Source organism: Pseudorca crassidens, chromosome 7 (genome assembly GCF_039906515.1).
Source record: "Pseudorca crassidens isolate mPseCra1 chromosome 7, mPseCra1.hap1, whole genome shotgun sequence".
Taxonomy (NCBI): Eukaryota; Metazoa; Chordata; class Mammalia; order Artiodactyla; family Delphinidae; genus Pseudorca; species Pseudorca crassidens.
This window is the reverse complement of record NC_090302.1, coordinates 85,840,764-85,865,222: the sequence shown is the minus strand read 5'-3', so window position 1 is coordinate 85,865,222 and position 24,459 is coordinate 85,840,764. Positions and strand designations below refer to the sequence as shown.

Sequence of the window (24,459 nt, the reverse complement as noted above, 5' to 3'; positions counted from 1 at the left end):
TTATGGGGTGCTGGGTTCATCAACGCACAGGGTCAGCTGCAGTACCCTAGTGTAACCGTCTTTCTCATAAATATGAGAGAGTCATTCCTTGGGTCTTTTAGAATGCAAATACTTTAGGAAGGGATAATATACTAAAATAATCCACACTGAAGTGTTAGTAACATACCCTCATATTACATTTTTCTAGACAGGAGGCATTCTGAACATGGGGACTGTGGGATGGGCAAGTCAGCATACTTCGAAGACACATTCTACCTACTTCCCAACTTAACCTGATGCTGGATGACGTTTGGACTTTTATTTTACCTTCTGATCCTCCACAAAAGGCCAAAAACCTACTAAAGCTGAAGGCAGTATTTTATATTATGGTGATTTTTAAGAACTCAGGCTTTGGAGACAGAGCCCTGACTTTGACTTGTGGCTCTCCCATCTACCAGCTGCATCACTGTATCAGTTTTCTATGGCTGCTGTGACAAATAAGCACAAACGTAGGGGCTTAAAACAACACAGATTCATCATTTTACAGTTCTGTAGGTCAGAAGTCTGACATGGGTCTCACTGGGCAAAAATCCATGCTATTAGAAGTCAGGACACTGGTCCCTGTGTGTATCAGGTGGGAGGTGACTGGAAGGGGGCACAGGGGTCTTCTGTGGCATTGGTCACATTCTGCTGGTTTTTTAAAAATATTGATTTATTTATTTTCCTTTTTTTTTGGCTGCATCGGGTCTTAGTTGCGGCACACGGGATCTTTGTTGAGGCACGCGGGATCTCTTCATTATGGCGTGCAGTCTGCTCAGGTTTCTCTCTAATTGCGGCACGCGGGCTTCTCTCTAGCTGTGGAGTGTGGGTTTTCTCTCCCTAGTTGTGGCGCGTGCGCTCCAGGGTGCGTGGGCTTTGTATTTGCAGCACGCGGGCTCTCTAGTTGAGGTGCACGGGCTCAGTAGTTGTGGCACGCAGGCTTAGTTGCCCCGCGGCACGTGGGATCTTAGCTTCTGACCAGGGATCAAACCCGCATCCCCTGCATTGGAAGGTGGGTTCTTTACTACTCGTCCACCAGAGAAGTCCCACATTCTGTGTCTTGATCAAGGTGCTAGTTATAGAGGTGTGCTCAGTTTGTGAACTTTCGATGAGCTGTACACTTAAGATGTACACTTTTCTGCATGTATTGTAATTCAGTGAAAATTTAAAAACAAAGAAACACACAAACATAGAAACAAGTATCTTGGGAGGTCTCCCTTTGGAGAATCAAGGCAAAGATTAAGCCAGAGTCTTGTCAGTAGGGGCAGAAACGGGACCAGAGACTGGGCTGCCTGCCCCTAGTCCGTCCAGATGAATGTACTCCAGGCCAGTTCCCAACACTAATTGTACATCTATTTTAAGTCTCTTGAGGAAAAGGTTTTTTTCTTTTCTCTAAATTTGCTTTTGCCATAGAGTCACATTTCTATTGCAAGTGAAAGGTATCTTGTATCCTTCAGACACACCTGTAAAAACAGAACTGATACTGTCATGTATCCATGCCTGCTTCATTTTCTTCCAGACACAGTGGAAAACATGACACAATAATAAACCCCTTTTCTATCCTCACCAGCTGGAAAATTACGTTATGACTGAAATGACATCATTCAGCTACGACACTGAGCCAGCGGCTGCTCTGAGAAATCAGGGTGAGGCAGTGACAGCATGGATGTGAACGCCACTCAACAATGAATCCCACCCTTTTTACTAGCAAATGGCTTTTTTATTGCCATGGCATTTTGAAAATGAAACTGCAGCAGCTACGTCCTCTGAGGCCATTGATCACCCAACATTCCTTATCTCTGAAACTAACCACATTGGCCAAGACAAAACAACCATGGGAGTAGAAAGAGAGCAATTTTAAATAACTAGTTCCAAAGGCGGGAGACCAGGGGCCAAGGTCAAGGCTCTTAGCTCCCAGGGGGTGATTTAGTGTTCCCTCTATCTCTATCAATTGTTGCTAAAGTGACCTCAAGTAGTAGTGGTAATAACTATATCTATACAATAATACTCTTTGATATAGAATATTAACGTTCTTCTGTAATATAATATTCTAGGCAAATATAACATCAGGACAAAGCCTTGACCCTCCTTCATCTTTTCAACTTTTAGGATGAACCCTATGAAACTGCTGACATTTGACCATTTCAACCTCCCCAAATGAGCAGCTTCACGGGGCTCATCCTACAGACTGTCCCTCCCTCATCCAGGACACTTCACTGCAGAAACGGCAAGATCTAAGGAAATTCCCATACTTTTCAAGCAACAGAATTAGAAACACCACTGCATCCCACTGTGGAAAAGTACAGAGGTCCCTGGCAAATGACACTGTGCTGTCCTTAGAAAGAGCCGGACCCTAGTCACTGCCCCAGATCAGTGCCACCTCAGTCCTTTGCCTGCTCAGTGTGAAGCCAGGTGCCTTAGGGTAGAAGTAGATCTTCAAGTCAACAGCGGAAACGGGAGTGGTCAAAGCAGGGAGACTGGAACAGCAGTGGCCCCCAAGGCTTGGGGGAGGCTGAGTGGATGTGCAGCTGATGTGCCGCACGCTACAAGGCCACCCAAGATCCACGTCTGCACCTGCACACCGGGGTGAACAGGTTGGGCCATTACTGCAGCGAAGCTGGAATCCCAACTGGAGAATGTGATTTCAGTCGACCAGCCTGCCACAGATGCCTGAGCCAACCCCAGTGGATTAGGTATCACACGGTCCCAGGGCCCAGTGGAGAAAGCACGCTGCTTCAGAGCCACTTCCCCCAAGGCGAACACATGTACCATGTTCGGTTCCAGCTGCCAGGAAGGGCTCCGGGAAAGAGAACAAGTTCATTTTGATGGAGGACTGGAGGTGAGGCGGAAAGGTGAGAGTATAGGGAGAACTATCAAAGGGAAGGAATTAGTCCATAGGGGGCTGGGGCTGGGGAGGGGAGTGGGAAGAAGAGCACATCTGGGGCAGGGACACATGGATTCAAAGGCCGGTGCAGAATCCGGCTCATAGGTGGGATAGGGTCTGCAGCGGAGAGACAAGCTAACAGTGAAGTCGGGGAAGGTGTGAGACTGGCTCAGGAATGCCTGGACACTCAATCCAAAAGGCATCTTAGAGACCTACCCCTCCCCATCCTACATAGGAGAGAACAGAGATCCAGAGAGCCAGCTTGTTCACGCCACATGGTTGGAGCTGCCCACGTGCCACAGTTAAGCCATATCAGACCTAAATCCGCCCGATGGTTTATTCAAAACTGTTTTACAAAATCTTGGTCATGGGCTTCCCTGGTGGCGCAGTGGTTGAGAGTCCGCCTGCCGATGCAGGGGACACGGCTTCGTGCCCCGGTCCGGGAAGATCCCACATGCCGCGGAGCGGCTGGGCCCGTGAGCCATGGCCGCTGAGCCTGCGCGTCCGGAGCCCGTGCTCCGCAACGGGAGAGGCCACAATGGTGAGAGGCCCGCGTACCGCAAAAAAAAAAAAAAAAAAAATCTTAGTCATAGCAGAACCAAAGGAGCCCCCTTGCCTGAAACTGGTGACTCACTCAAGGCTAGAAGCTCACGGCGACTGAAGGCAGAAACCTGTGCTTGCCGCCCTCTGTAGCCACCTTCACAAAAGGCTTCTGAGATGGGTATGACACCGAGTACCAGCAGCTGCGCACTAAGATGTTTACTCAGGCAAGACTTGGCCTTTTCCTCTGCTGACAAAGAGCTACCTTTAAGGAAAGTTTCAACAACCTCAGATACCACGTTGGTTTGTTGTTCACCAGTTTCACTTGGGAGGAGAATGACAACAGACAAGAGAAAAAAAACATTTCACACTATCTTCTAAGTATAACAAGTGTCATATTTTTCACAGTTGTGTTATTATAATGGTTTACGTAATTGTTTTCAAATTTTCTTTCTTGTTCTTTCATTTTTTTTAAGGCTCTGAATATTCACCTTTGGGTTGAACACATTTGTGGAAAGAAAGCCTGGCCTAAAGAAAAACCAGACCATGCTGGGGCATCAATGCACGTAACCTTAACTACAGTGTTCGCTCCTGCAAAGACTATAATGTATGAAATAAAATATTAATAGCCATTACCTCAGTTCTTCTGAGAACAGACCTGAGTCACAGTTTTCACGTGGCATGATTTCCACACATGCACCTCGCCGTGAACACTGCTCACATTACCAGGCGAGGGAAGCCTCAAAGTGGGCGAGACCAAGAGGAGCGTGTGTTTTTATTCCATAATGTCATGGGCAATGTTGCTTATTTTGGTGACCAAGTTCAATTCTCCTGAATTTCCCATCTATTACACATTATAAGACGAATCACCTAAACGTGTACTAGGAGGGTTGGCAAAATTATGTTTCACTCAGAAAGGAAAATATTGGAATAAGATTAACATCTCTATTATTCATCAGCAGCTAAATTAGCAATCACTCAGCTGAACTCTCTGACATTTGCAAGCATCAAGAGGGCAAAATATTTGTGTGAATGGATGTCTTTCCAACGCCTCGTATTTGTGCGTTGCAAATGGGCATAATTAGATTTTTAAACTCTGTGTGGATGCTGTTAAGAATGCTAAAGACATTCAGCTCCCCAGGGGCTTATGTTATGGTAGGTCTGGTTTCCCCTTCTCTCCCTCTGCTTGTCCATTGTCTTCTTGATAAGCTTTGGGTTCTTAGTGGCCTAAAAACCAACTGTTTGACAGTTTTGTGTCTGATGATTATACAGCTGAGTTAAACAAAGAATGAAAGTCAAGTGCCCACCCTAGTACCCGGCACACAGTAAACATGCCGCAAATGGTAGTGCCTCCCCCTTACACGCTCTCGTAGATTGCTAAGTGCTTTCAAGTCTGTGTTTATAAATGATTCTTCAAATCCCCCATGCGATAGTGTAAAGTGAACGTTCCGCTTTTATTGGCGGGAGGCCGGGAAGGGGAGGATGGCTAATTTACTCCTTGAGATGGGATCCTGACATAGTCCGAGGCTGGACGGCCGCAGCTTAGCGGTGGGGCTCCTGGGCTAAATTGCTTCTTTAGGTGGCCTGCCACACTGAGGTGTGTTTTTTAAATCTGTGCAATAAAATTTCGTGTGGTTGGAGAGGCGGCGGAAGGGAACCCACCCACAGGCAAATGACGTCAAAAAGCTAAAGGGAAACATTGGGCTTCTCTGTTCTCAAGAAGCTTCTGCTGTGTTAAGCAACCTCAGAAGGAAGCTGGCTTTCCATTAAAAAAACAGCCACTTTGGCAGTTGTCACAGACAGCCTGGGGTCTATACTTCCCCTCTTAGGAAAAGTGGGGAAAATAATTTTCATAAGTTGGAAAGGAAGAAACCTGGAGTTCAAAGAGTCTTAGAGCTGGACAGGCACTTGATGGCCATTTGATGTAACCTCTACGTCCAAACAAGGAAACTGAGGCTCAGAGCAGGTTGGAGACTGAGCCTCGGCCCTTGGATCTCCAGGGCAACCCACTCTCTGTACCACACTGTCGTCACAGAGCCAACAGTCTGCACCTTTACAGCTGCTCGGGGGAGAAATTACCTTGCATTTCGTTTACAAAGGGGCTGCTTCAGCAGAAGTTCATGCGTGGCTGAAGAGAGAATCATCCTGTCCCACCGACCCCCTGAGGCCAGAGCTTTTGCTTGGGAAGAAGCTCTGGAGAGGCTCTGCCTATGTATAAGGGGCACACATACAAGCAGACCCTTCCCTCTTATACCTCTGCCCCCAGAAAACAACCTGATATGTGGGGTTAAGCACACTTTGCAGGGGAGCCCATACCCTGGAACCCTGGGGAGCCCCACTGCTCGGGGACTGGGGCCAACCACTGGATCTCTCAGTTCTTCAGATTTCTCCTCATAGGATGGACCCCGACGTGACTGCTAAGGGACAGCTGAGAAGCCGTGTGCACAAGTCACAAAGCAGGGTTGTCCACTTGTCCCACACATAGCTGTGGGTTCAGCTCTTCCGTGTGTCTTTGGGAGAACAATAAAGCCTGATACTAAAATACCATTAAGTCGCTTATCATTTATTTATTATTATTTATTATAATATTTATCATTTATTATATTATTTATTATTTTCCTTCATAAATTAACTCTCCTGTCGGTGACCTCCCGGAGAAAAATCCTTCAGTTAATAAAGTAAACAGTAATACCCTTATCATTTTAAAAGCCCTTCACTTCCGTATTTTCTTTCTCTTTTTAATTGAACCTCAACAGCTTTGTGATGGTTGTGGATTTTTTTCTCTTCAGGTGAGGAAATGGAGGCTCAGAATGTGGAAAAGACTGCCCTGGAACACCAAGCTTGAGCATGGCAGAGCAGGAACTCAAGCCCAGGGCTTCTTTCTAACACCACTCTGAACACATGCTCAGTGGGACCAGCTTTGGTTCCTGGACCACAAAGTGATTTCATTCAAAGAACAGAAACTCTTGGTCCAAGACTACGTTGGACAAACAGGACACAGAAGGCAGACAGTGATGCTGAACCATTCATTCATTCAGCAAATATTTACTGAGAGCCTACAGCCTGCCAGGCCCTGTGCTCGGTGCTTGGGATACACTAACGAACAAAAGGGACAGGGATGGGCTCTCATGGAGATCACAGTCTAACCGTGGGGACGGGGGGGAATTCAATAAATGAGATTATTTCTTTATTGAGCCATTCACTTCTCTTCCTCTGTTAGCTCCTGTGTTTTCACCTAGAAACTTTGGGTCGTGTTTGGATAGCACCACCTTTGTTTGTGTTCTGCTCACTACTGGCCTCTGCAGCAGCCCTCCCTTTCCCCTCCCTGCGCAAGGCCCTGCTCTCCACTGCCCGCTGAAATGACAGGGGTGACGGATGGTTCCACACACTGTCTGACTGCTTCAGTCTTGAGTGTTGGCAGTTGTTAGTGATGGGTGTTATTATCTGATCACTGATAGATTTCATTCACTGTACCTTTCTATCATGGCTTTTACCGAAAGAGTGTGTGTGGGTGTGTGTGTGTGTGGGTGTGTGTGTGCGCGTGTGCACGCACGTGTGTGTGTGTGTCACAGAGCATATTTTATGATAGGTTTTAACAGCAGTGGGGCAAAAGTGTGAGATGAGCAGCTTTCCAATAGAACTCAATGATATGAACAGGGAAGGTATATTTGGATGGCAAGGCTGTTCCCCTAAATATAACTACAGAAAAGAAATGACAGAAGAACGTGCATGTTTACCATTTTGATTAAACTAGAATTTTAAATCAAAGTTTTATCTTTTTTTTCTTTACTGTATGTAACTCTTCATTTCTTGATCCACAGGCTGACTCCTCCGTGTTACCCCTCTGTTATCTGGGGATTCAGAACAGTTATTGAATGCAAGCCCTACACAATAACTGCTTTTATAATGTTTTTAAACTTTCTTTCTTAAACAATATGTAAATGGAGTATAAAGGAACCAATATTTTAAGTTTCCTAAAAGACCACTGATTGCTCTTGAGTATGTTATTGAGATGAGTGAAACGTATTCTTTAATCAGGAAAAAAGAGAGGAAGAAATCACATAAAAGCATAAGCAGCAGCTCAAAAATTATTTTCTTGGTTTATTTTATGTTGCAGCTACACAAGCCAAGCCATCCCTTTTTGTGCGTCCATCAATAAGATATCTGTTGCGCTTTTGTACAAAGAACAAAGATGCTTTTATCAATTCTCAAAAGTCTGTAGGACAAACCATTCATGCTGTCAAACCCCCTAAAACCCTTTCAGCAAATAATGAAATCCATCAGTGACAAATGTCAACATACTAATTTGTTAAATACAAAACAAAAGCAACATTCAGACAAGGCGCTTCATTTCATGTTATATCAGCACTCCAATTTGTACCAAGTTTATGGCAACCCACAGATCATGCAATATTAAACAGGACTGTATTATAATGAAAACTGGAACAATAAACTCCCCTTAGCTAGAATGCTAATAGTGCAGCTGAAATACATGCTATGATTCTGGAACATTCAACTTCTCCCAAACTACTAGAAATTCTATGAAGATACCTATTTCTAATAGTGATGGTATAACCCAAATATACGGATTTCAGGTAGATGAGAAAAGAACCTTGAGAAATAAAATTTCTTCTTCCTAGAGAGGACCTTAAAACTCACTTAGTTCAGCAAGACCAATCAGAACAAAATGAAATTCTTAAAGGTATGAAAGAAATATATAATGAGAGGATCTTCCTGATTTTTGTTGTTGATCTTGATAAAAAGGATATTTTAACTGAGACTATCACATTCCACATTATAGCAGACTTTAAAAAAAAAAACCCTACAGGAAACAAGAGGGTGTGTGACGCTGAAGCACAGGGCTCTACTGGAGTGTGAGAGGGAGAGCCTCTGAATACTGTTTCACTGTGATTTAAAAAAAAAAAAAAAAAAAGCTTCAAATGGCACCGAGTGCCCTAGAGGACTCGCAGTACATTGTCAGGGACCTACTGGGTCTGGCACAGGCTTTGAGGCCAGACATACTTGAGTTCAAATCCTGACTCAAGTGCATGGCTCAAGTGTGACTTCAGACCAAGCTCTCCACCTCTCTGGGTCTCAGTTTCCTTTCTCTAAAATGAACATCACAACCACTTGACAGGGAAGCTATCAGGATTTCCAGTGCCATGTAAATTTTTTTTTTTTTTGCAGTACGCGGGCCTCTCACTGTTGTGGCCTCTCCCGTTGCGGAGCACAGGCTCCGGACGCGCAGGCTCAGCGGCCATGGCTCACGGGCCCAGCCGCTCCGCGGCATGTGGGATCTTCCCGGACCGGGGCATAGAACCCGTGTCCCCTGCATAGGCAGGCGGACTCTCAACCACTGCGCCACCAGAGAAGCCCCTAGAACACTTTATAAAATAGGGAATTTAGCTCCTTATTTGTCATATGCTGTAAATATTTCCCCTCTTCCACTTGTTTTATTTTTTTGGTATTGTTTATGGCATTTCTTCAATAAAGAAGTTTAAAATTTTGATGTGAACATGTTTCTTACTATTTCTCTTTATGGCTTCAGGTTTTACTGTCTGAGTATAAAAGGTTTCCCACATTTTAAGAGCATAAATAAATTTATCCATGTTTGTTTACTACTATGGTTTGATTTTTTAAACATGTAATGTTTGATCTGGATTTTTGTGAAAGAAATAACTGTATGCAACTAAATTTCAAAATTGCTTATCAGTTATACCAATAACATTTATTGATCAATCCATCTTTTCCTCATTGATGTGAAATGCCACCTTTATCATATAAAAAGTCCTGAATGCATCTGAATCTGTTTCTGAGTTCTCTTCTATCACATTCCAAGTGCTTAGTTCCTCCCCAGCAAAAAATTATTCTAATATATCTTTGTAACATTTATAATGTTTGATAGAACTAGAACATTTTATTAATTTTGATTTTTTCCCATTTATTCTCACATGTTAATTTTTTTATTTACTTGGTTGCACTGGGTCTTAGTTGTGGCAGGTGGGCTCCTCAGTTGCGGCATATGAACTCTTAGCTGTGGCATGCATGTGGAATCTAGTTCCCTGACCATGGATCGAACCCAGGCCCCCTGCATTGGGAGCACAGAGTCTTAACCACTGTGCCACCAGGGAAGTCCCATTCACATGTTTATTTTTTGAGATGACCTTTAGTATCTTTTTTCTTTTCTTTCTTTCTTTCTTTTTTACTTTTCTAAAATATGTATTTATATGTTTGTGATCTGGGAAATTTATTGAGGCCAGTCTATACAATATATTTTACCTTTTTTAAAATTCTTTTTTATTTAAATGATTTTAGAATAGTTTTAGATTTATGGAAAAGTTGTGAAGATAGTGTACCCCCCATCCAATTTCCCCTATTGTTAACATCTTACAATAGTATGATACATTAGTCAAAAATGTGTACCATACTAGTAACATAATGAACCAATATTAATACATTATTAAATTCCACAGTTTATTCAGATTTCCTTAGTTTTGACCTATTACCCCTTTTCTGTCCCAGGATCCTATTCAGAACCACATTACATTCAGTCTTTATGTCTTACTCATGAAGACATGAAGTAAGCTCCCTGGGCTGCACAGCAGGAGGTGAGCGGCAGGCGAGCAAGCGAAGTTTCATCGGTATTTACAGTTGTTCCCCATCACTTGCATTACCGCCTGAGCTCCGCCTCCTATCAGATCAGCAGTGGCATTAGATTCTCATAGGAGCGCAAACCCTACTGTGAACTGTGCATGCGAGGAATCTAGGTGTGCGCTCCTTATGAGAACCTAATGCCTGATGATCTGAGGTGGAGCTGAGGTGGTGATGCTAGCGCTGGCGAGTGGCTGCAAATACAGATTATCATTAGCAGAGAGGTTTGACCGCACAGAGAGCATAATAAATCAATTGCTTGCAGACTCGTATCAAAACCCTATCAGTGGGGCTTCCCTGGTGGTGCAGTGGTTAAGAATCCGCCTGCCAATGCAGGGGACACGGGTTCGATCCCTGGCCTGGGAAGATCCCACATGCCGCAAAGCAACTAAGCCCGTGCGCCACAACTACTGACCCTACGCTCTAGAGCCCGTGAACCATAACTACTGAGCCTGCATGCCACAACTACTGAACCTGTGTGCCTAGAGCCCATGTTCCTCAACAAGAGAAGCCACCGCAATGAGAAGCCCATGCACCACAAGAAAAATTAGCCCCTGCTCGACGCAACTAAAGAAAGCCCGCGTGCAGCAACGAAGACCTAATGCAGCCAAAAATAAAGAAAGAAAGAAAGAAAGAAAGAACAAAACCAAAAACCCTATCAGTGAGTGGCACATGACAATTAAGCTGCATCTGGTGGCAGGCTTTAAGTCAGAATCTAACACTTACTTTAGTCTGCGCGTGGCTCGCCCATTATTTTATTTACCACTTCCATCCATGCCTCTTTTCCGCACTGTGCACTTGTCTCAGTCACAGTTTTGTTAAGCCCACAAGCTAACCTGGCCAAAATGAGTAAAAATCAAATGTTGCTGGAGAGCTTCTTTGAAAGGGGGAAAGACCCAATGATGAGACAGCAGAAGACTATAAGACTGCCAACGAAAAGAAAGCTGCATTTAAAAGAAAATACCAAGAGTCCTACTTCAATTACAGGTTCATTGCAACAGGTGATTCATATTCTCCAAGACTGTTTTGTATAATATGTGGCGACCAGCTATCCAATGAAGCCATGAAACCTTCAAAACTGCTTTGCCACATGGAGACCAAGCAACCTGCATTAAAAGACAAGCCTTTGGAGTTTTTCAAAATAAAAAAAACGTGAACACGAAGAACAGAAGCAATTACCAAAGGCCACCGTTTCATCAAATGTTTCTGCACTGAGAGCATGATTCTTAGTGGCTAACTGCATTGCTAAAGCTAAGAAGCCCTTTACTATTGGTGAAGAGTTGATCCTGCCTGCTTCTAAAGACATTTGTCGTGAACTTTTAGGAAAGGCTGCTGTTCACAAGGTGGCACATGTTGCTCTTTTGGCTACCGCCATAACTAGATGAATTGATGAAATAGCAGAGGATACTGAGGCACAATTGTTAGACAGGATTAATGAGTCGCCGTGGTAAGCAATCCACGTTGACAAGTCTACCGATGTTAACAACAAGGAAACAATGTTTGCTTTTTTGCGATATATTTTTCAGGAGGATGTGCATGAGGTTATATGTTATGTGCACATTTGCTGCCAACTAACATCACAGCTACAGAACTATTCAAGTCTTTGAATGATTACATATCAGGAAAACTGAATTGGTCATTTTCTGTCGGTATATGCACAGATGGAGCGGCCGCCATGACTGGACGGCTTTCTGGTTTCACTACTCAGGTCAAAGAGGTCGCTTCTGAATGTGAGAGTCTATGTACTGTGTCATCCATAGAGAAATGCTGGCTAGACGAAAAATGTCACCTGAACTTAACATTTTGCAGGAGGTGATTAAAATTATCAACCACATTAAAGTACATTCCCTTAACTCATGTCTGTTCAAGCAGCTCTGTGAGGAGATGGACGCAGAGCACACACGTCTTCTCTTACACACAGGAGTGAGATGGCTTTCTAAAGGTAGATCACTGGCCAGAGTTTCTGAGTTACGAGAGCCACTCCAGAGATTTCTTTTAGAAAAACAGTCACCACTGGCAGCACATTTCAGTGACACAGAATGGGTCACAAAACTTGCTTACTTGTGTGACATATTCAACCTGCTCAGTGAACTCAATCTGTCACTTCAGGGGAGAATGACAACTGTGTTCAAGTTGGCAGATAAAGTGGCTGCATTCAAAGCCAAACTGGAATTATGGGGGTGACAAGTGAACATTGGGATTTTTGACGTGTTTCAAACATTAGCAGAGATTTTGAAAGAGACTGAGCCGGGGCCTTCTTTCTCCCAGCTGGTGCATGATCACCTATCTCAGCTTTCAAAAGAGTGTGGGCATTGCTTCCCAACCACAAAATACCCCTGAACTGGGAAGGAATGGATCCGCGGCCCATCTGTGAATAAGCCAGGTGAATCGACTTTGTCCGTGCTAGAAGAGGATTAACTGCTTGAGAAGGCAAATGACAGTGGCCTTAAAAGTATGTTTGAGACAACTTCAAATCTCCATATGTTCTGGATTAAAGTGAAGGTGGAATATCCTGAGATGGCCACAGAAGCACTGAAAAGCCTGCTTCCATTTCCAACATCCTGTCTTTGTGAAGCAGGGTTTTCTGCAGTGACAGCAACCGAAACAAGATTACAGAGTAGACTGGACATAAGCAACACACTTCGGTGTCACTGTCCCCCATCACCCCCAGGTGGGACCATCTAGGTGCAGGAAAACAAGCTCAGGGCTCCCACTGATTCTGCATTACGGTGAGTTATATAATTATTTCATTATATATTACAATGTAATAATAATAGAAATAAAGTGCACAATAAATGTAATGCGCTTGAATCATCCCCAAACCATTTCTCCCCCCACCCCCACTCCCAGCCCCGGTCCATGGAAAAACTGTCTTCTACAAAACTGGTCCCTGGTGCCAAAAAGGTTGGTGACCACTGTCTTAGCCTCCTCTTTGTTGTGACAGTTTCTCAAACATTCCCTCTTTTTGATGAACTCGAAGGTTTTGTGGACTGGTCAGGTATTTTAGAGAATGTCTTTCAGTTTGTGTTTGTGTTACGTTTTTCTCATAGTTAGACAAGGGTTACAGGTTTGGGGGAGGAAGACCACAGACATAAAGGGCCATTCCCATCACATCACATCAAAGGACATGCGATGAACAAGACTATGCATTACTGTTGATGTTGGGGCTGAGGTGGTAGTAATGTTTGTCAGGTTTCTCCACTGTAAGGTTACTCTTTTTCTCCCTTTCCATACTGTACCCTTTAGAAGGAATTCACCATGCACAGCCCACACTTAAGGTGTGTGGCATTATGATCCATCTCCTTAAGTGAGGGAGTCTCTACATAGAGTATCTGGAATTCTGCACAGGAGATTTTTCTATTCTTGCCCATTTATTTATTTATACAATCATTTATTTATATCTGTATAAAGTCACAGGTATTTATTTTATACTTTGGGTTATAGTCTAACATTGCATTAGTTTATTGGTCAATTTGTTCCAGGTTTTGTCATTGGGAACTCTTTCAGTTGGGAACTCTTTCAGTTGCATCCTTTTGACATATCCACATCATTGTCAGGGGGTTTTGTTGTTTTTTAGAACTTAACTTTCTGGCATTACAGGGTACTATAGACTTATCTTGTATATTCCTGCCCTGGTCCTAGAATCAGCCATTTCCCCAAGGAATTTTGATTCGTTTTATTGGAAAATGTTAGAAACCAAGATCTTGATACCAGGTGCGATCTTTGCTGTTGCGGTTTCTTTGCTTCTAGGTCATTTGAGTGGACAGAACAATGAAACATATGTGCATATACAAACTCATGTTTATACACACATTTATACATATTTTTATATGCATCCATCTGTATCTATATTATTTAGTATCTTTTTTTTTTTTGCGGTACGCGGGCCTCTCACTGCTGTGGCCTCTCCCATCGCGGAGCACAGGCTCCGGACGCACAGGCTCAGCGGCCATGGCTCACGGGCCCAGCCGCTCTGCGGCATGTGGGATCTTCCCGGACCGGGGCACGAACCCATCTCCCCCGCATCGGCAGGCGGACTCTCAACCACTGCGCCACCAGGGAAGTCCCTATTTAGTATCATTTTTAAGTCCCCTTTCCCCCACCAATTCAACCCATTTCCTACTGATATTTTAATTGGCATCACGTTGAATTTACAGAGTATTTGAAGTTGTTTCTTTTTTGTAAGAGCTTACTGTAAAATAAGTGATAGATATATTTTTATAAGTCTATCATTTTCCTTCCCTTATGATCCTCAAGAAAGTGTAGGTTTTTCTTCATATGTTTCTAGACACATTTCTTAGGTTTATCCCGAGAAATGTTTTTTTGTGTGTGTTTTTCTAAACGAGAGTTCTTCTTCTACTATAATTTTTTATTGTTCATAAAATAGAAAATTAATGATTTTTAAAGAAATTTATTTTGCAGCCATCCATCTTGTTGAATTCTCCTATTGTTTGCGTTTTCTGTTCAATTGATTATCTTGGGTTTTCAATGTATCTTCTGCAACTAATGATAATTTCACTTCTTCCTTTTAATAATTATGTATTTTATTCTTTACCTTGTCTACTTGTACTGTCTAGAACAGAGATGGTCAAACTTTTTCTATAAAGGGCTAGACAGTAAATACTGTGGACTTTATCACATATGTCCTGTGTCACAACTACTCCATTCTGCAACTGTAGCATGAAAGCAGACATAGACAATATGAAAATAAATGGTCAATACTGTGTTCCATAAAACTTATTCACAAAAACAGGCAGTTGGTCCACAGGTGGTAGTTTACTGACCACTGGTCTAGAATCCAAATTAGGTTACATAATGATGGTGATGGTGGGTACCTTGTCTTGTTTTAATCTTCACTTTAAACAGAATGGTTTCTGTGTTTCACTATTAAGCATAATGCTGGCTTTCGATTACAAATATACACACACACATACACATAGTTTAAATAATGTTAAAGAAATATTAACCTTGTCCTATTTTCTCTAAAAGTGTTTATTAGGAATATTGTTGAATTTTGTTAACTGCTTTTTTTTTTTTGCACCTATCGAGCGTTGACTCTTTGTCCTCTATTAAGCTATGTTAATACATTTCTTAAGGTGAAGCCATTCTTATACTTTTGGTATAAAACTCACCAGGTTTTGTTTTATCATGTTTTTGATATGTTATATACCACTGAATTATTTTTAATAGTCTATGTACGATTTTTACATTGATATCACAAATAAGAGTAGTTTGTAGTATGTTATTATTCTAACTTGTCAGGTTATGGTATAAGTAGTTTGCTGGCTTCATAAATATAACTTGAAAACCTCACTTTCTATGAAAATATTTTTATGGTTAGGACTTGCCTGTTTATTGAAATGCTGGGCAAATTCACCTATATAACCCCCTGGGTCTGATGTTTTTCCAGGGAAAACTCTTTGATAACTTTCTCAATTTCTTCCATGGTTATTGTTTATTTGGTTGTTTAGGAATAGTTCTTCTGGTATCAATTTTTGGTGATTCATATGTTCTTAGAAAATCATTTATTTCACCCAGATTGTCAAAACTATTTGCTGAAAAACTTATGAAGTACTATTTACGATTCTTTTAATTTCCTCCGCATCTGTTGTTGTTTGCCATTTTTCGTTTCTAATCTTCTGTATTAGCAAGTTCTTCCTTTTTCCCTCTTAATTAAGCTAGCCAATAGTTATTTCTGTTTTATTGGTTTTGGCAAAATATCAACTTTTGGATTATTAATTCTGGCTTTCTTTTTCATGTTTTCTAATTACTTCCTGTTTGCTTTGATCTCTATTTCTTCTGTGTTCTTTAGGTTGATTTCATTGTTGTTTTCCAACCTCCTGAGAAACGATGTTGGGCTATGAATTTGTCATCAAAAACAATTTCAGTGTCACCCTATAGATTGAGCTATAGGGTGTTTTCATTTATGTTTTTCTCTAGATATGCTGCAGTTTAGGTCTAATTTCTTCTTTGATGCAAAGGCTAAGAGAGGAGAGTTTTTTGGGGGGAGGTATTGTTTCTCCTTTAATATTTCTTAACTTTATTATTTTATTGCATTGGGATCAGAGATAGTCTTATTTCTATTTTTGAGGAACTGAATGACATTTTTAGTAAGTCCTCAGACATGATTAATTTCTGTAAATGTTCCACGATCTATATCTATATATATATTTATAAATTTATTTTTGGCTGCGTTGGGTTTTTGTTGCACACATGGGCTTCCTCTAGTTGCAGCAAGCGGGAGCTACTCTTTGTTACAGTGCGTGGGCTTTTCACTGCAGTGGCTTCCCTTGTTGCGGAGCACGGGCTCTTAGGCGTGTGGGCTTCAGTAGTTGTGGCTCACGGACTCTAGAGCGCAGGCTCAGTAGTTGTGGCACATGGGCTTAGTTGCTCTGCGGCATGTGGGATCTTCCCAGACCAGTGCTCGAACCCGTGTCCCCTGCATTGTCAGGCGGATTCTTAACCACTGCACCACCAGGGAAGCCCATGATCTAATTTTTAAAAGCAATTACACACTTTACATGGTTCTTTCTAAGAACCATGTAAAGTTGTTTCTGCATTATTGTTTTCTTAAGAGCAAGAGACCTATGTTATTCGTGTTTGTATCTCTAATATCTGGTACTGTGCTTAGTACACAATTGTTGTTCAGTCAGTGGTTGATGAATGAATGAATGAACGAATGCTGCCTGTATTCAATGAGTTTATTTTTCTGAGGATAACTGGCTCCGGACAGTCTCTCCTCACAGCGGCACAAGACTGATGGACTACTAAGCCACTCATTTCATAGGGTCTATGATGAAATGGGTCAATGACAAAGTTAAAACAGGATTTTATATGTAGGTTGTTAAAATCCTGGTTTATATTCTGTGTTCTTAAATGTCTCCTCATCTGCTCATTTTATACTCATTTTAAGGCTGAAGACCTGACTCACCCATGAAATCAGGCTGAGTTCACTGACTTTCTCCTTTCTCTACTCTTGTAACCTTCACTCACTAGACTCATTTTAGCATGTGATCTAAAGGGCCTTGCACTGTAATCCTGCAAGGATAGATTGGGTAGATATTGCTTTGATCCTTACTTTTGAGATGAGAAAACTAAGGCTCAGAGAGGTTAAATACCCTGCCCATGGTAGCAGTGCTATTAGATAGTGGAGCTGAGGCCTAGAACCCAGGTCTCTCTCACACTAAAGATACTTGGTGAAAGTTTTCTTTTTTAGTTGAATTAAATTTAATTTACATACAACAGAATGAACAGATCTTAAGGGTTCTTGACAACTGAATACACACAAGTAACCACCACTGAAATCAAGAGATAGGACACTTCCATTACCCAGAAAGTTCCCTCATGCCTTATTCCAGTCAATCCCCATCCTCGCCCCAAAGAGAGCTACTTTTCCAGCACATACATTAATTTTGCCTATTCTTGAATTTCATAAAAATGGAGTCATATAGTATATATTCTTTTGTACCTGGCTTCTTTTGCTAAACACAATGTTTTTGACATCCATGTTGCTGTGTCATTAAGTAGTTTATTCCCTTTTATTGCTGGGTAGTATTTCATTATACTAATATATTACAATTAATTTATTCTCCTGTTAGTAGGCATTTGGGTTGATTATAGTTTGACAATATTAAGAATTAGGCTGCTATAAATATATTTTTTAAATAAATTTATTTATTTATTTTTGGCTGTGTTGGGTCTTCGTTGCTGCACGTGGGCCTTCTCTAGTTGTGGCAAGCGGGGGCTACGTTTCATTGCGGTGTGTGGGCTTCTCATTGTGGTGGCTTCTCTTGTTGCGGAGCATGGGCTCTAGAGTGCAGGCTCAGTAATTGTGGCGCACAGGCTTAGTTGCTCCACGGCATGTGGGATCTTCCTGGACCGGGGCTCAAACCCACGTTCCCTGCATTGGCAGGCAGATTCTCAACCACTGTGCCAACAGGGAAGCCCTGTTATAAATATTTTTGTACAAGCCTTTTGGTGGATAACTTCTTTTGAATAAATTCTTCAGAGTGAGATTCCTAGGTCATATGGTGGGTGTATTTTTAACTTTATAAGAAACTACAAAAACGTTTTTCAAAGTGGCTATACCATTTTACAGTTACACCAGCAATAGATGAGAGTTCCAGATGTTGTATATACTTGTTAACATTTGGTAAAACAAAATAATATTTTATTTTAGCCAATCTTACCCATTAGAAATTCTTGTAGACATATAAGTGGTATCTCAGAGTGCTTTGAATATTTGCATTCTCCTGATGACTATACTTTTTTATGTGCTATTGACCATCTGTAAATCATTTTAGATTGGGTTATTTGTCTTCTTTATATATTTGAAACGTAAGCCCTTTATAATGTGAATATTTTGTCCCGGTCTATGGCTAACCTATTCATTTTCAAAAATTTATAATAAAAATTTAAATTGTATTAATTTTTATCATTTATGGTTAGTGCTTTTTATGTACTAAGAAATCTATGTGTACTCCAAAGTCATAAAAATATTTCATATTTTCTTCTAGAAGAGTTACAGGGAATTCCCTGGGGGTCCAGTGGTTAGGACTCTGAGATATCTCTGCCGGGGCCTGGCCTCAGTCTCTGGTCAGGGAACTGAGAAAGCACAAGCCGCATGTGGTGCGACCACAAAAAAAAAAAAATAGAAGAGTTATAGTTCTAGAGAGTTCTAACAGTCTTCTGTTACACACAGCAGAAGCAAGAAGAACTACAGTCCTGCATCCTGTGGAACAAAAACCACATTCACAGAAAGACAGACAAGATGAAAAGGCAGAGGGCTATGTACCAGATGAAGGAACAAGATAAAACCCCAGAAAAACAACTAAATGAAGTGGAGATAGGCAACCTTCCAGAAAAAGAATTCAGAATAATGATAGTGAAGATGATCCAGGACCTCGGAAAAAGAATGGAGGCAAAGATCAAGAAGATGCAAGAAATGTTTAACAAAGATCTAGAAGAATTAAAGAACAAACAAACAGAGATGAACAATACAATAACTGAAATGAAAAATACGCTAGAAGGAATCAATAGCAGAATAACTGAGGCAGAAGAACGGATAAGTGACCTGGAAGACAGAATGGTGGAATTCACTGCTGTGGAACAGAATAAAGAAAAAAGAATGAAAAGGAATGAAGACAGCCTAAGAGGCCTCTGGGACAACATTAAACGCAACAACATTCGCATTATAGGGGTCCCAGAAGGAGAAGAGAGAGAGAAAGGACCCAAGGAAATATTTGAAGAGATTATAGTTGAAAACTTCCCTAACATGGGAAAGGAAGTAGCCACCCAAGACCAAGAAGCGCAGAGAGTCCCAGGCAACATAAACCCAAGGAGAAATACACCGAGACACATAGAAATCAAATTGGCAAAAATTAAAGGCAGAGAAAAATTATTGAAAGCAGCAAGGGAAAAATGACAAATAACATACAAGGGAATTCCCATAAGGTTAACAGCTGATTTCTCAGCAGAAACTCTACAAGCCAGAAGGGAGTAGCATGATATACTTAAAGTGATGAAAGGGAAGAACCTACAACCAAGATCACGCTACCCAGCAAGGATCTCATTCAGATTCGATGGAGAAATCAAAAGCTTTATAGACAAGCAAAAGCTAAGAGAATTCAGCACCACCAAACCAGCTCTACAACAAATGCAAAAGGAACTTCTCTAAGTGGGAAACACAAGAGAAGAAAAGAACCTACAAAACCAAACCCAAAACAATTAAGAAAATGGTAATAGGAACCTACATATCAATAATTACCTTAAACGTGAATGGATTACATGCTCCAACCAAAAGACACAGGCTTGCTGAATGGATACAAAAACAAAACCCATCTATATACTGTCTACAAGAGACCCACTTCAAACATAGGGACACATACAGACTGAAAGTGAGGGCATGGAAAAAGATATTCCATGCGAATGGAAATCAAAAGAAAGCTGGAGCAGCGTACTCATATCAGATAAAATAGACTTTAAAATAAAGAATGTTACGAGAGACAAGGAAGAACTCTACATAATGATCAAGGGATCAATCCAAGAAGAAGATATAACAATTATAAATATATATACACCCAACATAGGAGCATCTCAATACATAAGGCAGCTGTTAACAGTTATAAAAGAGGAAATCAACAGTAACACAATAATAGTGGGGGACTTTAACACCTCACTTACACCAATGGACAGATCATCCAAACAGAAAATTAATAAGGAAACATAAACTTTAAATGACACAACAGACCAGATAGATTTAATTGATATTTATAGGACATTCCATCCAAAATCAGCAGATTACACTTTCTTCTCAAGTGCGCATGGAACATTCTTCAGGATAGATCACAACTTGGGTCACAAATCAAGCCTCAGTAAATTTAAGAAAACTTTAATCATATCAAGCATCTTTTCTGACTACAATGCTATGAGATTAGAAATCAATTACAGGGAAAAAAACGTGAAAAACACAAACACATGGAGGCTAAACAATACGTTATTAAATAACCAAGAGATCACTGAATAAATCAAAGAGGGAATCAAAAAAATACCTAGAGACAAAGGACAATGAAAACACGATGATCCAAAACCTATGGGATGCAGCAAAAGCAGTTCTAAGAGGGAAGTTTATAGCTATACAAGCCTACCTCAAGAAACAAGAAAAATCTCAAATAAACAATCTAAATTTACACCTAAAGGAACTAGAGAAAGAAGAACAAACAAAATCCAAAGTTAGTAGAAGGAGAGAAATCATAAAGATCAGAGGGGCTTCCCCGGTGGCGCAGTGGTTGAGAGTCCACCTGCCGATGCAGGGGATGCGGGTTCGTGCCCTGGTCCAGGAAGATCCCACATGATGCGGAGGGGCTGGGCCCGTGAGCCATGGCCGCTGAGCCTGCACATCTGGAGCCTGTGCTCCGCAACGGGAGAGGCCACAACAGTGAGAGGCCCGCGTACCGCAAAAAAAAAAAAAAAAGATCAGAGCAGAAATAAATGAAATAGAAACAAATAAAATAATAGCAAAGATCAATAAAGATCAATAAAATGAAAAGCTGGTTCTTTGAGAACATAAACAAAATTCATAAACCCATTAGCCAGACTCATCAAGAAAAAGAGAGAGAGGACTCAAATCAGTAAAATTAGAAATGAAAAAGGAGAAGTTACAACAGACACCGCAGAAATACAAAGCATCCTAAGAGACTACTACAAGCAGCTCTATGCCAATAAAATGGACAACCTGGAAGAAATAGACAAATTCTTAGAAAGGTATAACCATCCAAGAGTGAACCAGGAAGAAACAGAGAATATGAACAGACCAATCACAAGTAATGAAATTGAAACTGTGATTAAAAATCCTCCAACAAACGAAAGTCCAGGACTAGATGGCTTCACAGGTGAATTCTTTCAAACATTTAGAGAAGAGCTAACACCCATCCTTCACAAACTCTTCCAAAATATTGTAGAGGAAGGAACACTCCCAAACTCATTCTATGAGGCCACCATCACCCTGATACCAAAACCAGACAAAGGTACTACAAAAAAAGAAAATTACAGACCAATGTCACTGATGAATATAGATGCAAAAATCCTCAACAAAATACTAGCAAACGGAATCCAACCACACATTAAAAGGACCATAAACCATGATAAAGTGGGATTTATCCCAGGGATGCAAAGATTCTTCAATATGCACAAATCAATCAATGTGATATACTATATTAACAAACTGAAGAATAAAAACTATATGATCATCTCAATAGATGCAGAAAAAGCTTTTGACAAAATTCAACACTGATTTATGAAAAAAACTCTCCAGAAAGTGGGCATCGAGGGAATCTACCTCAAAATAATAAAGGCCATATATGACAAACCCACAGCAAACATCATTCTCAATGGTGAAAAACTGAAAGCATTTCCTCTAAGATCAGGAACAAGACAAGGATGTCCACTCTCACCACTGTTATTCAACATAGTTTTGGAAGTCCTAGCCATGGCAATTGAAGGACAAAAAGAAATAAAAGGCAAACAAACTGGAAAAGAAGAAGTAAAACTGTCACTATTTGCAGATGACATGATACTATACATAGAGAATCCTAAAGATGCTACCAGAAAACTACTAGAGTTAATCAATGAATTTGGTAAAGTTGCAGGATACAAAATTAATGCACAGAAATTTCTTGCATTCCTATACACTAATGATGAAAAATCTGAAAGAGAAATTAAGGAAACACTCCCATTTACCACTGCAACAAAAAGAATAAAATACCTAGGAATAAACCTACCTAGGGAGACAAAAGACCTGTATGCAGAAAACTATAAGACACTGATGAAAGAAATTAAAGATGATACCAACAGATGGAGAGATATACCATGTTCTTGGATTGGAAGAATCAATATTGTGAAAATGACTATACTACCCAAAGCAATCGACAGATTCAATGCAATCCCTATCAAATTACCAATGGCATTTTTAATGGAAGTAGAACAAAAAATCTTAAAATTTCTATGGAGACACAAAAGACCCCGAATAGCCAAAGCAGTCTTGAGGGAAAAAATCGGAGCTGGAGGAATCAGACTCCCTGACTTCAGACTATACTACAAAGCTACAGTAATCAAGACAATATGGTACTAGCACAAAAACAGAAATATAGATCAATGCAAAAAGATAGAAAGTCCAGAGATAAACCCACACACCTATGTTCAACTAATCTATGACAAAGGAGGCAAGCATATACAAGAGAGAAAAGACAGCCTCTTCAATAAGTGGTGCTGGGAAAAGTGGACAACTATATGTAAAAGAATAAAATTAGAACACTCCCTAATACCATACACAAAAATAAACTCAAAATGGATTAAAGACCTAAATGTAAGACAGGACACTATAAAACTCTTAGAGGAAAACATAGGAAGAACACTCTTTGACATAAATCACCGCAAGATCTTTTTTGATCCACCTCCTAGAGAAATGGAAATAAAAACAAAAATAAACAAATGGGACTTAATGAAACTTAAAAGCTTTTGCACAGCAAAGGAAACCATAAACAAGACGAAAAGACAACCCTCAGAATGGGAGAAAATATTTGCAAACGAATCAACAGACAAAGGATTAATCTCCAAAATATATAAACAGCTCATGCAGCTCAATATTAAAAAAACAAACAACCTAATCCAAAAATGGGAAGAAGACCTAATAGACTTTTCTCTAAAGAAGACAGACAGATGGCTAAGAAGCACATGAAAAGCTGCTCAGCATCACTAATTATTAGAGAAATGCAAATCAAAACTACAATGAAGTATCACCTCACACCAGTCAGAATGGGCATCATCAGAAAATCTACAAACAACTAATGCTGGAGAGGGTGTGGAGAAAAGGGAAGCCTCTTGCACTGTTGGTGGGAATGTAAATTGATACAGCCACTGTGGAGAACAGTTGGAGGTTCCTTTAAAAACTAAGAATTACCAAATGACCCAGCAATCCCACTGCTGGGCATATACCCAGAGAAAACCATAATTCAAAAAGACACATGCACCCCAATGTTCATTGCAGCAGTATTTACAATAGCCAGGTCATGGAAGCAACCTAAATGCCCATCGACAGATGAATGGATAAAGAAGATGTGGTACATATATACAATGGAATATTACTCAGCCACAAAAAGGAACGAAATTGGGTCATTTGTAGAGACGTGGATGGATCCAAAGACTGTCATACAGAGTGAAGTAAGTCAGAAAGAGAAAAACAAATATCGTATATTAACACATGTATGTGGAACCTAGAAAAATGGTACAGATGAACCAGTTTGCAGGGCAGAAATTGAGACACAGATGTAGAGAACAAACGTATAGACACCAAGGGGAGAAAGCTGCAGGGTGGGTGGTGGTGGTGGTGGTGTGATGAATTGTGTGATTGGGATTGACATGTATACACTGATGTGTATAAAACTGATGACTAATAAGAACCTGCTGTATAAAAAAATAAATAAAAAAAAGAAGAGTTACAGTTCTAGTTTTCATATCTAGAACTACAATTCTTCTCAAATTAATTTTTCCTTATGGAGTAAGGTAGGGGTTGAGGTTCACTTGTGTTCATAGTGATATATAGTTTTTTCAGCCCCATCTCCCCCCACTGATTTCCCTTGACATCTTTGTGAAAAACCAGTTGACCATGTATGTATGGATCAATTTCTAGATACCCTATTCTGCTGTAGTGATCTTTTCTACCCTGTGTTCAACTTCCATTATTTCTGAGGAAATGCCTGCCGACGTTTCTAATGTTGTTTCCCTGAATGTAATGTGTCTTTTTAATTTGGCTGCACTTTAGATTTTCTATTTATCTTTGATAATTAGCATTTGACATGACCTTCATAGGT

At 40.7% G+C, this 24,459-nt stretch overlaps 1 protein-coding gene and 1 long non-coding RNA gene across 10 annotated transcripts in view; both read right to left on the bottom strand.

Annotated features, from left to right (window-relative positions):
- Positions 1-24,459, bottom strand: part of AOPEP (aminopeptidase O (putative)) — a 361,551-nt gene that overhangs the window by 164,626 nt on the left and 172,466 nt on the right. The window lies entirely within an intron of this gene.
- The window catches only part of LOC137228013 (uncharacterized), a 52,380-nt gene continuing 28,414 nt past the window's right edge, over positions 494-24,459 (bottom strand). The window contains exon 2 of the long non-coding RNA XR_010945109.1: positions 494-1,481. This is a non-coding gene — a long non-coding RNA (uncharacterized lncRNA). The remainder of the gene's footprint in view (positions 1,482-24,459) is intronic.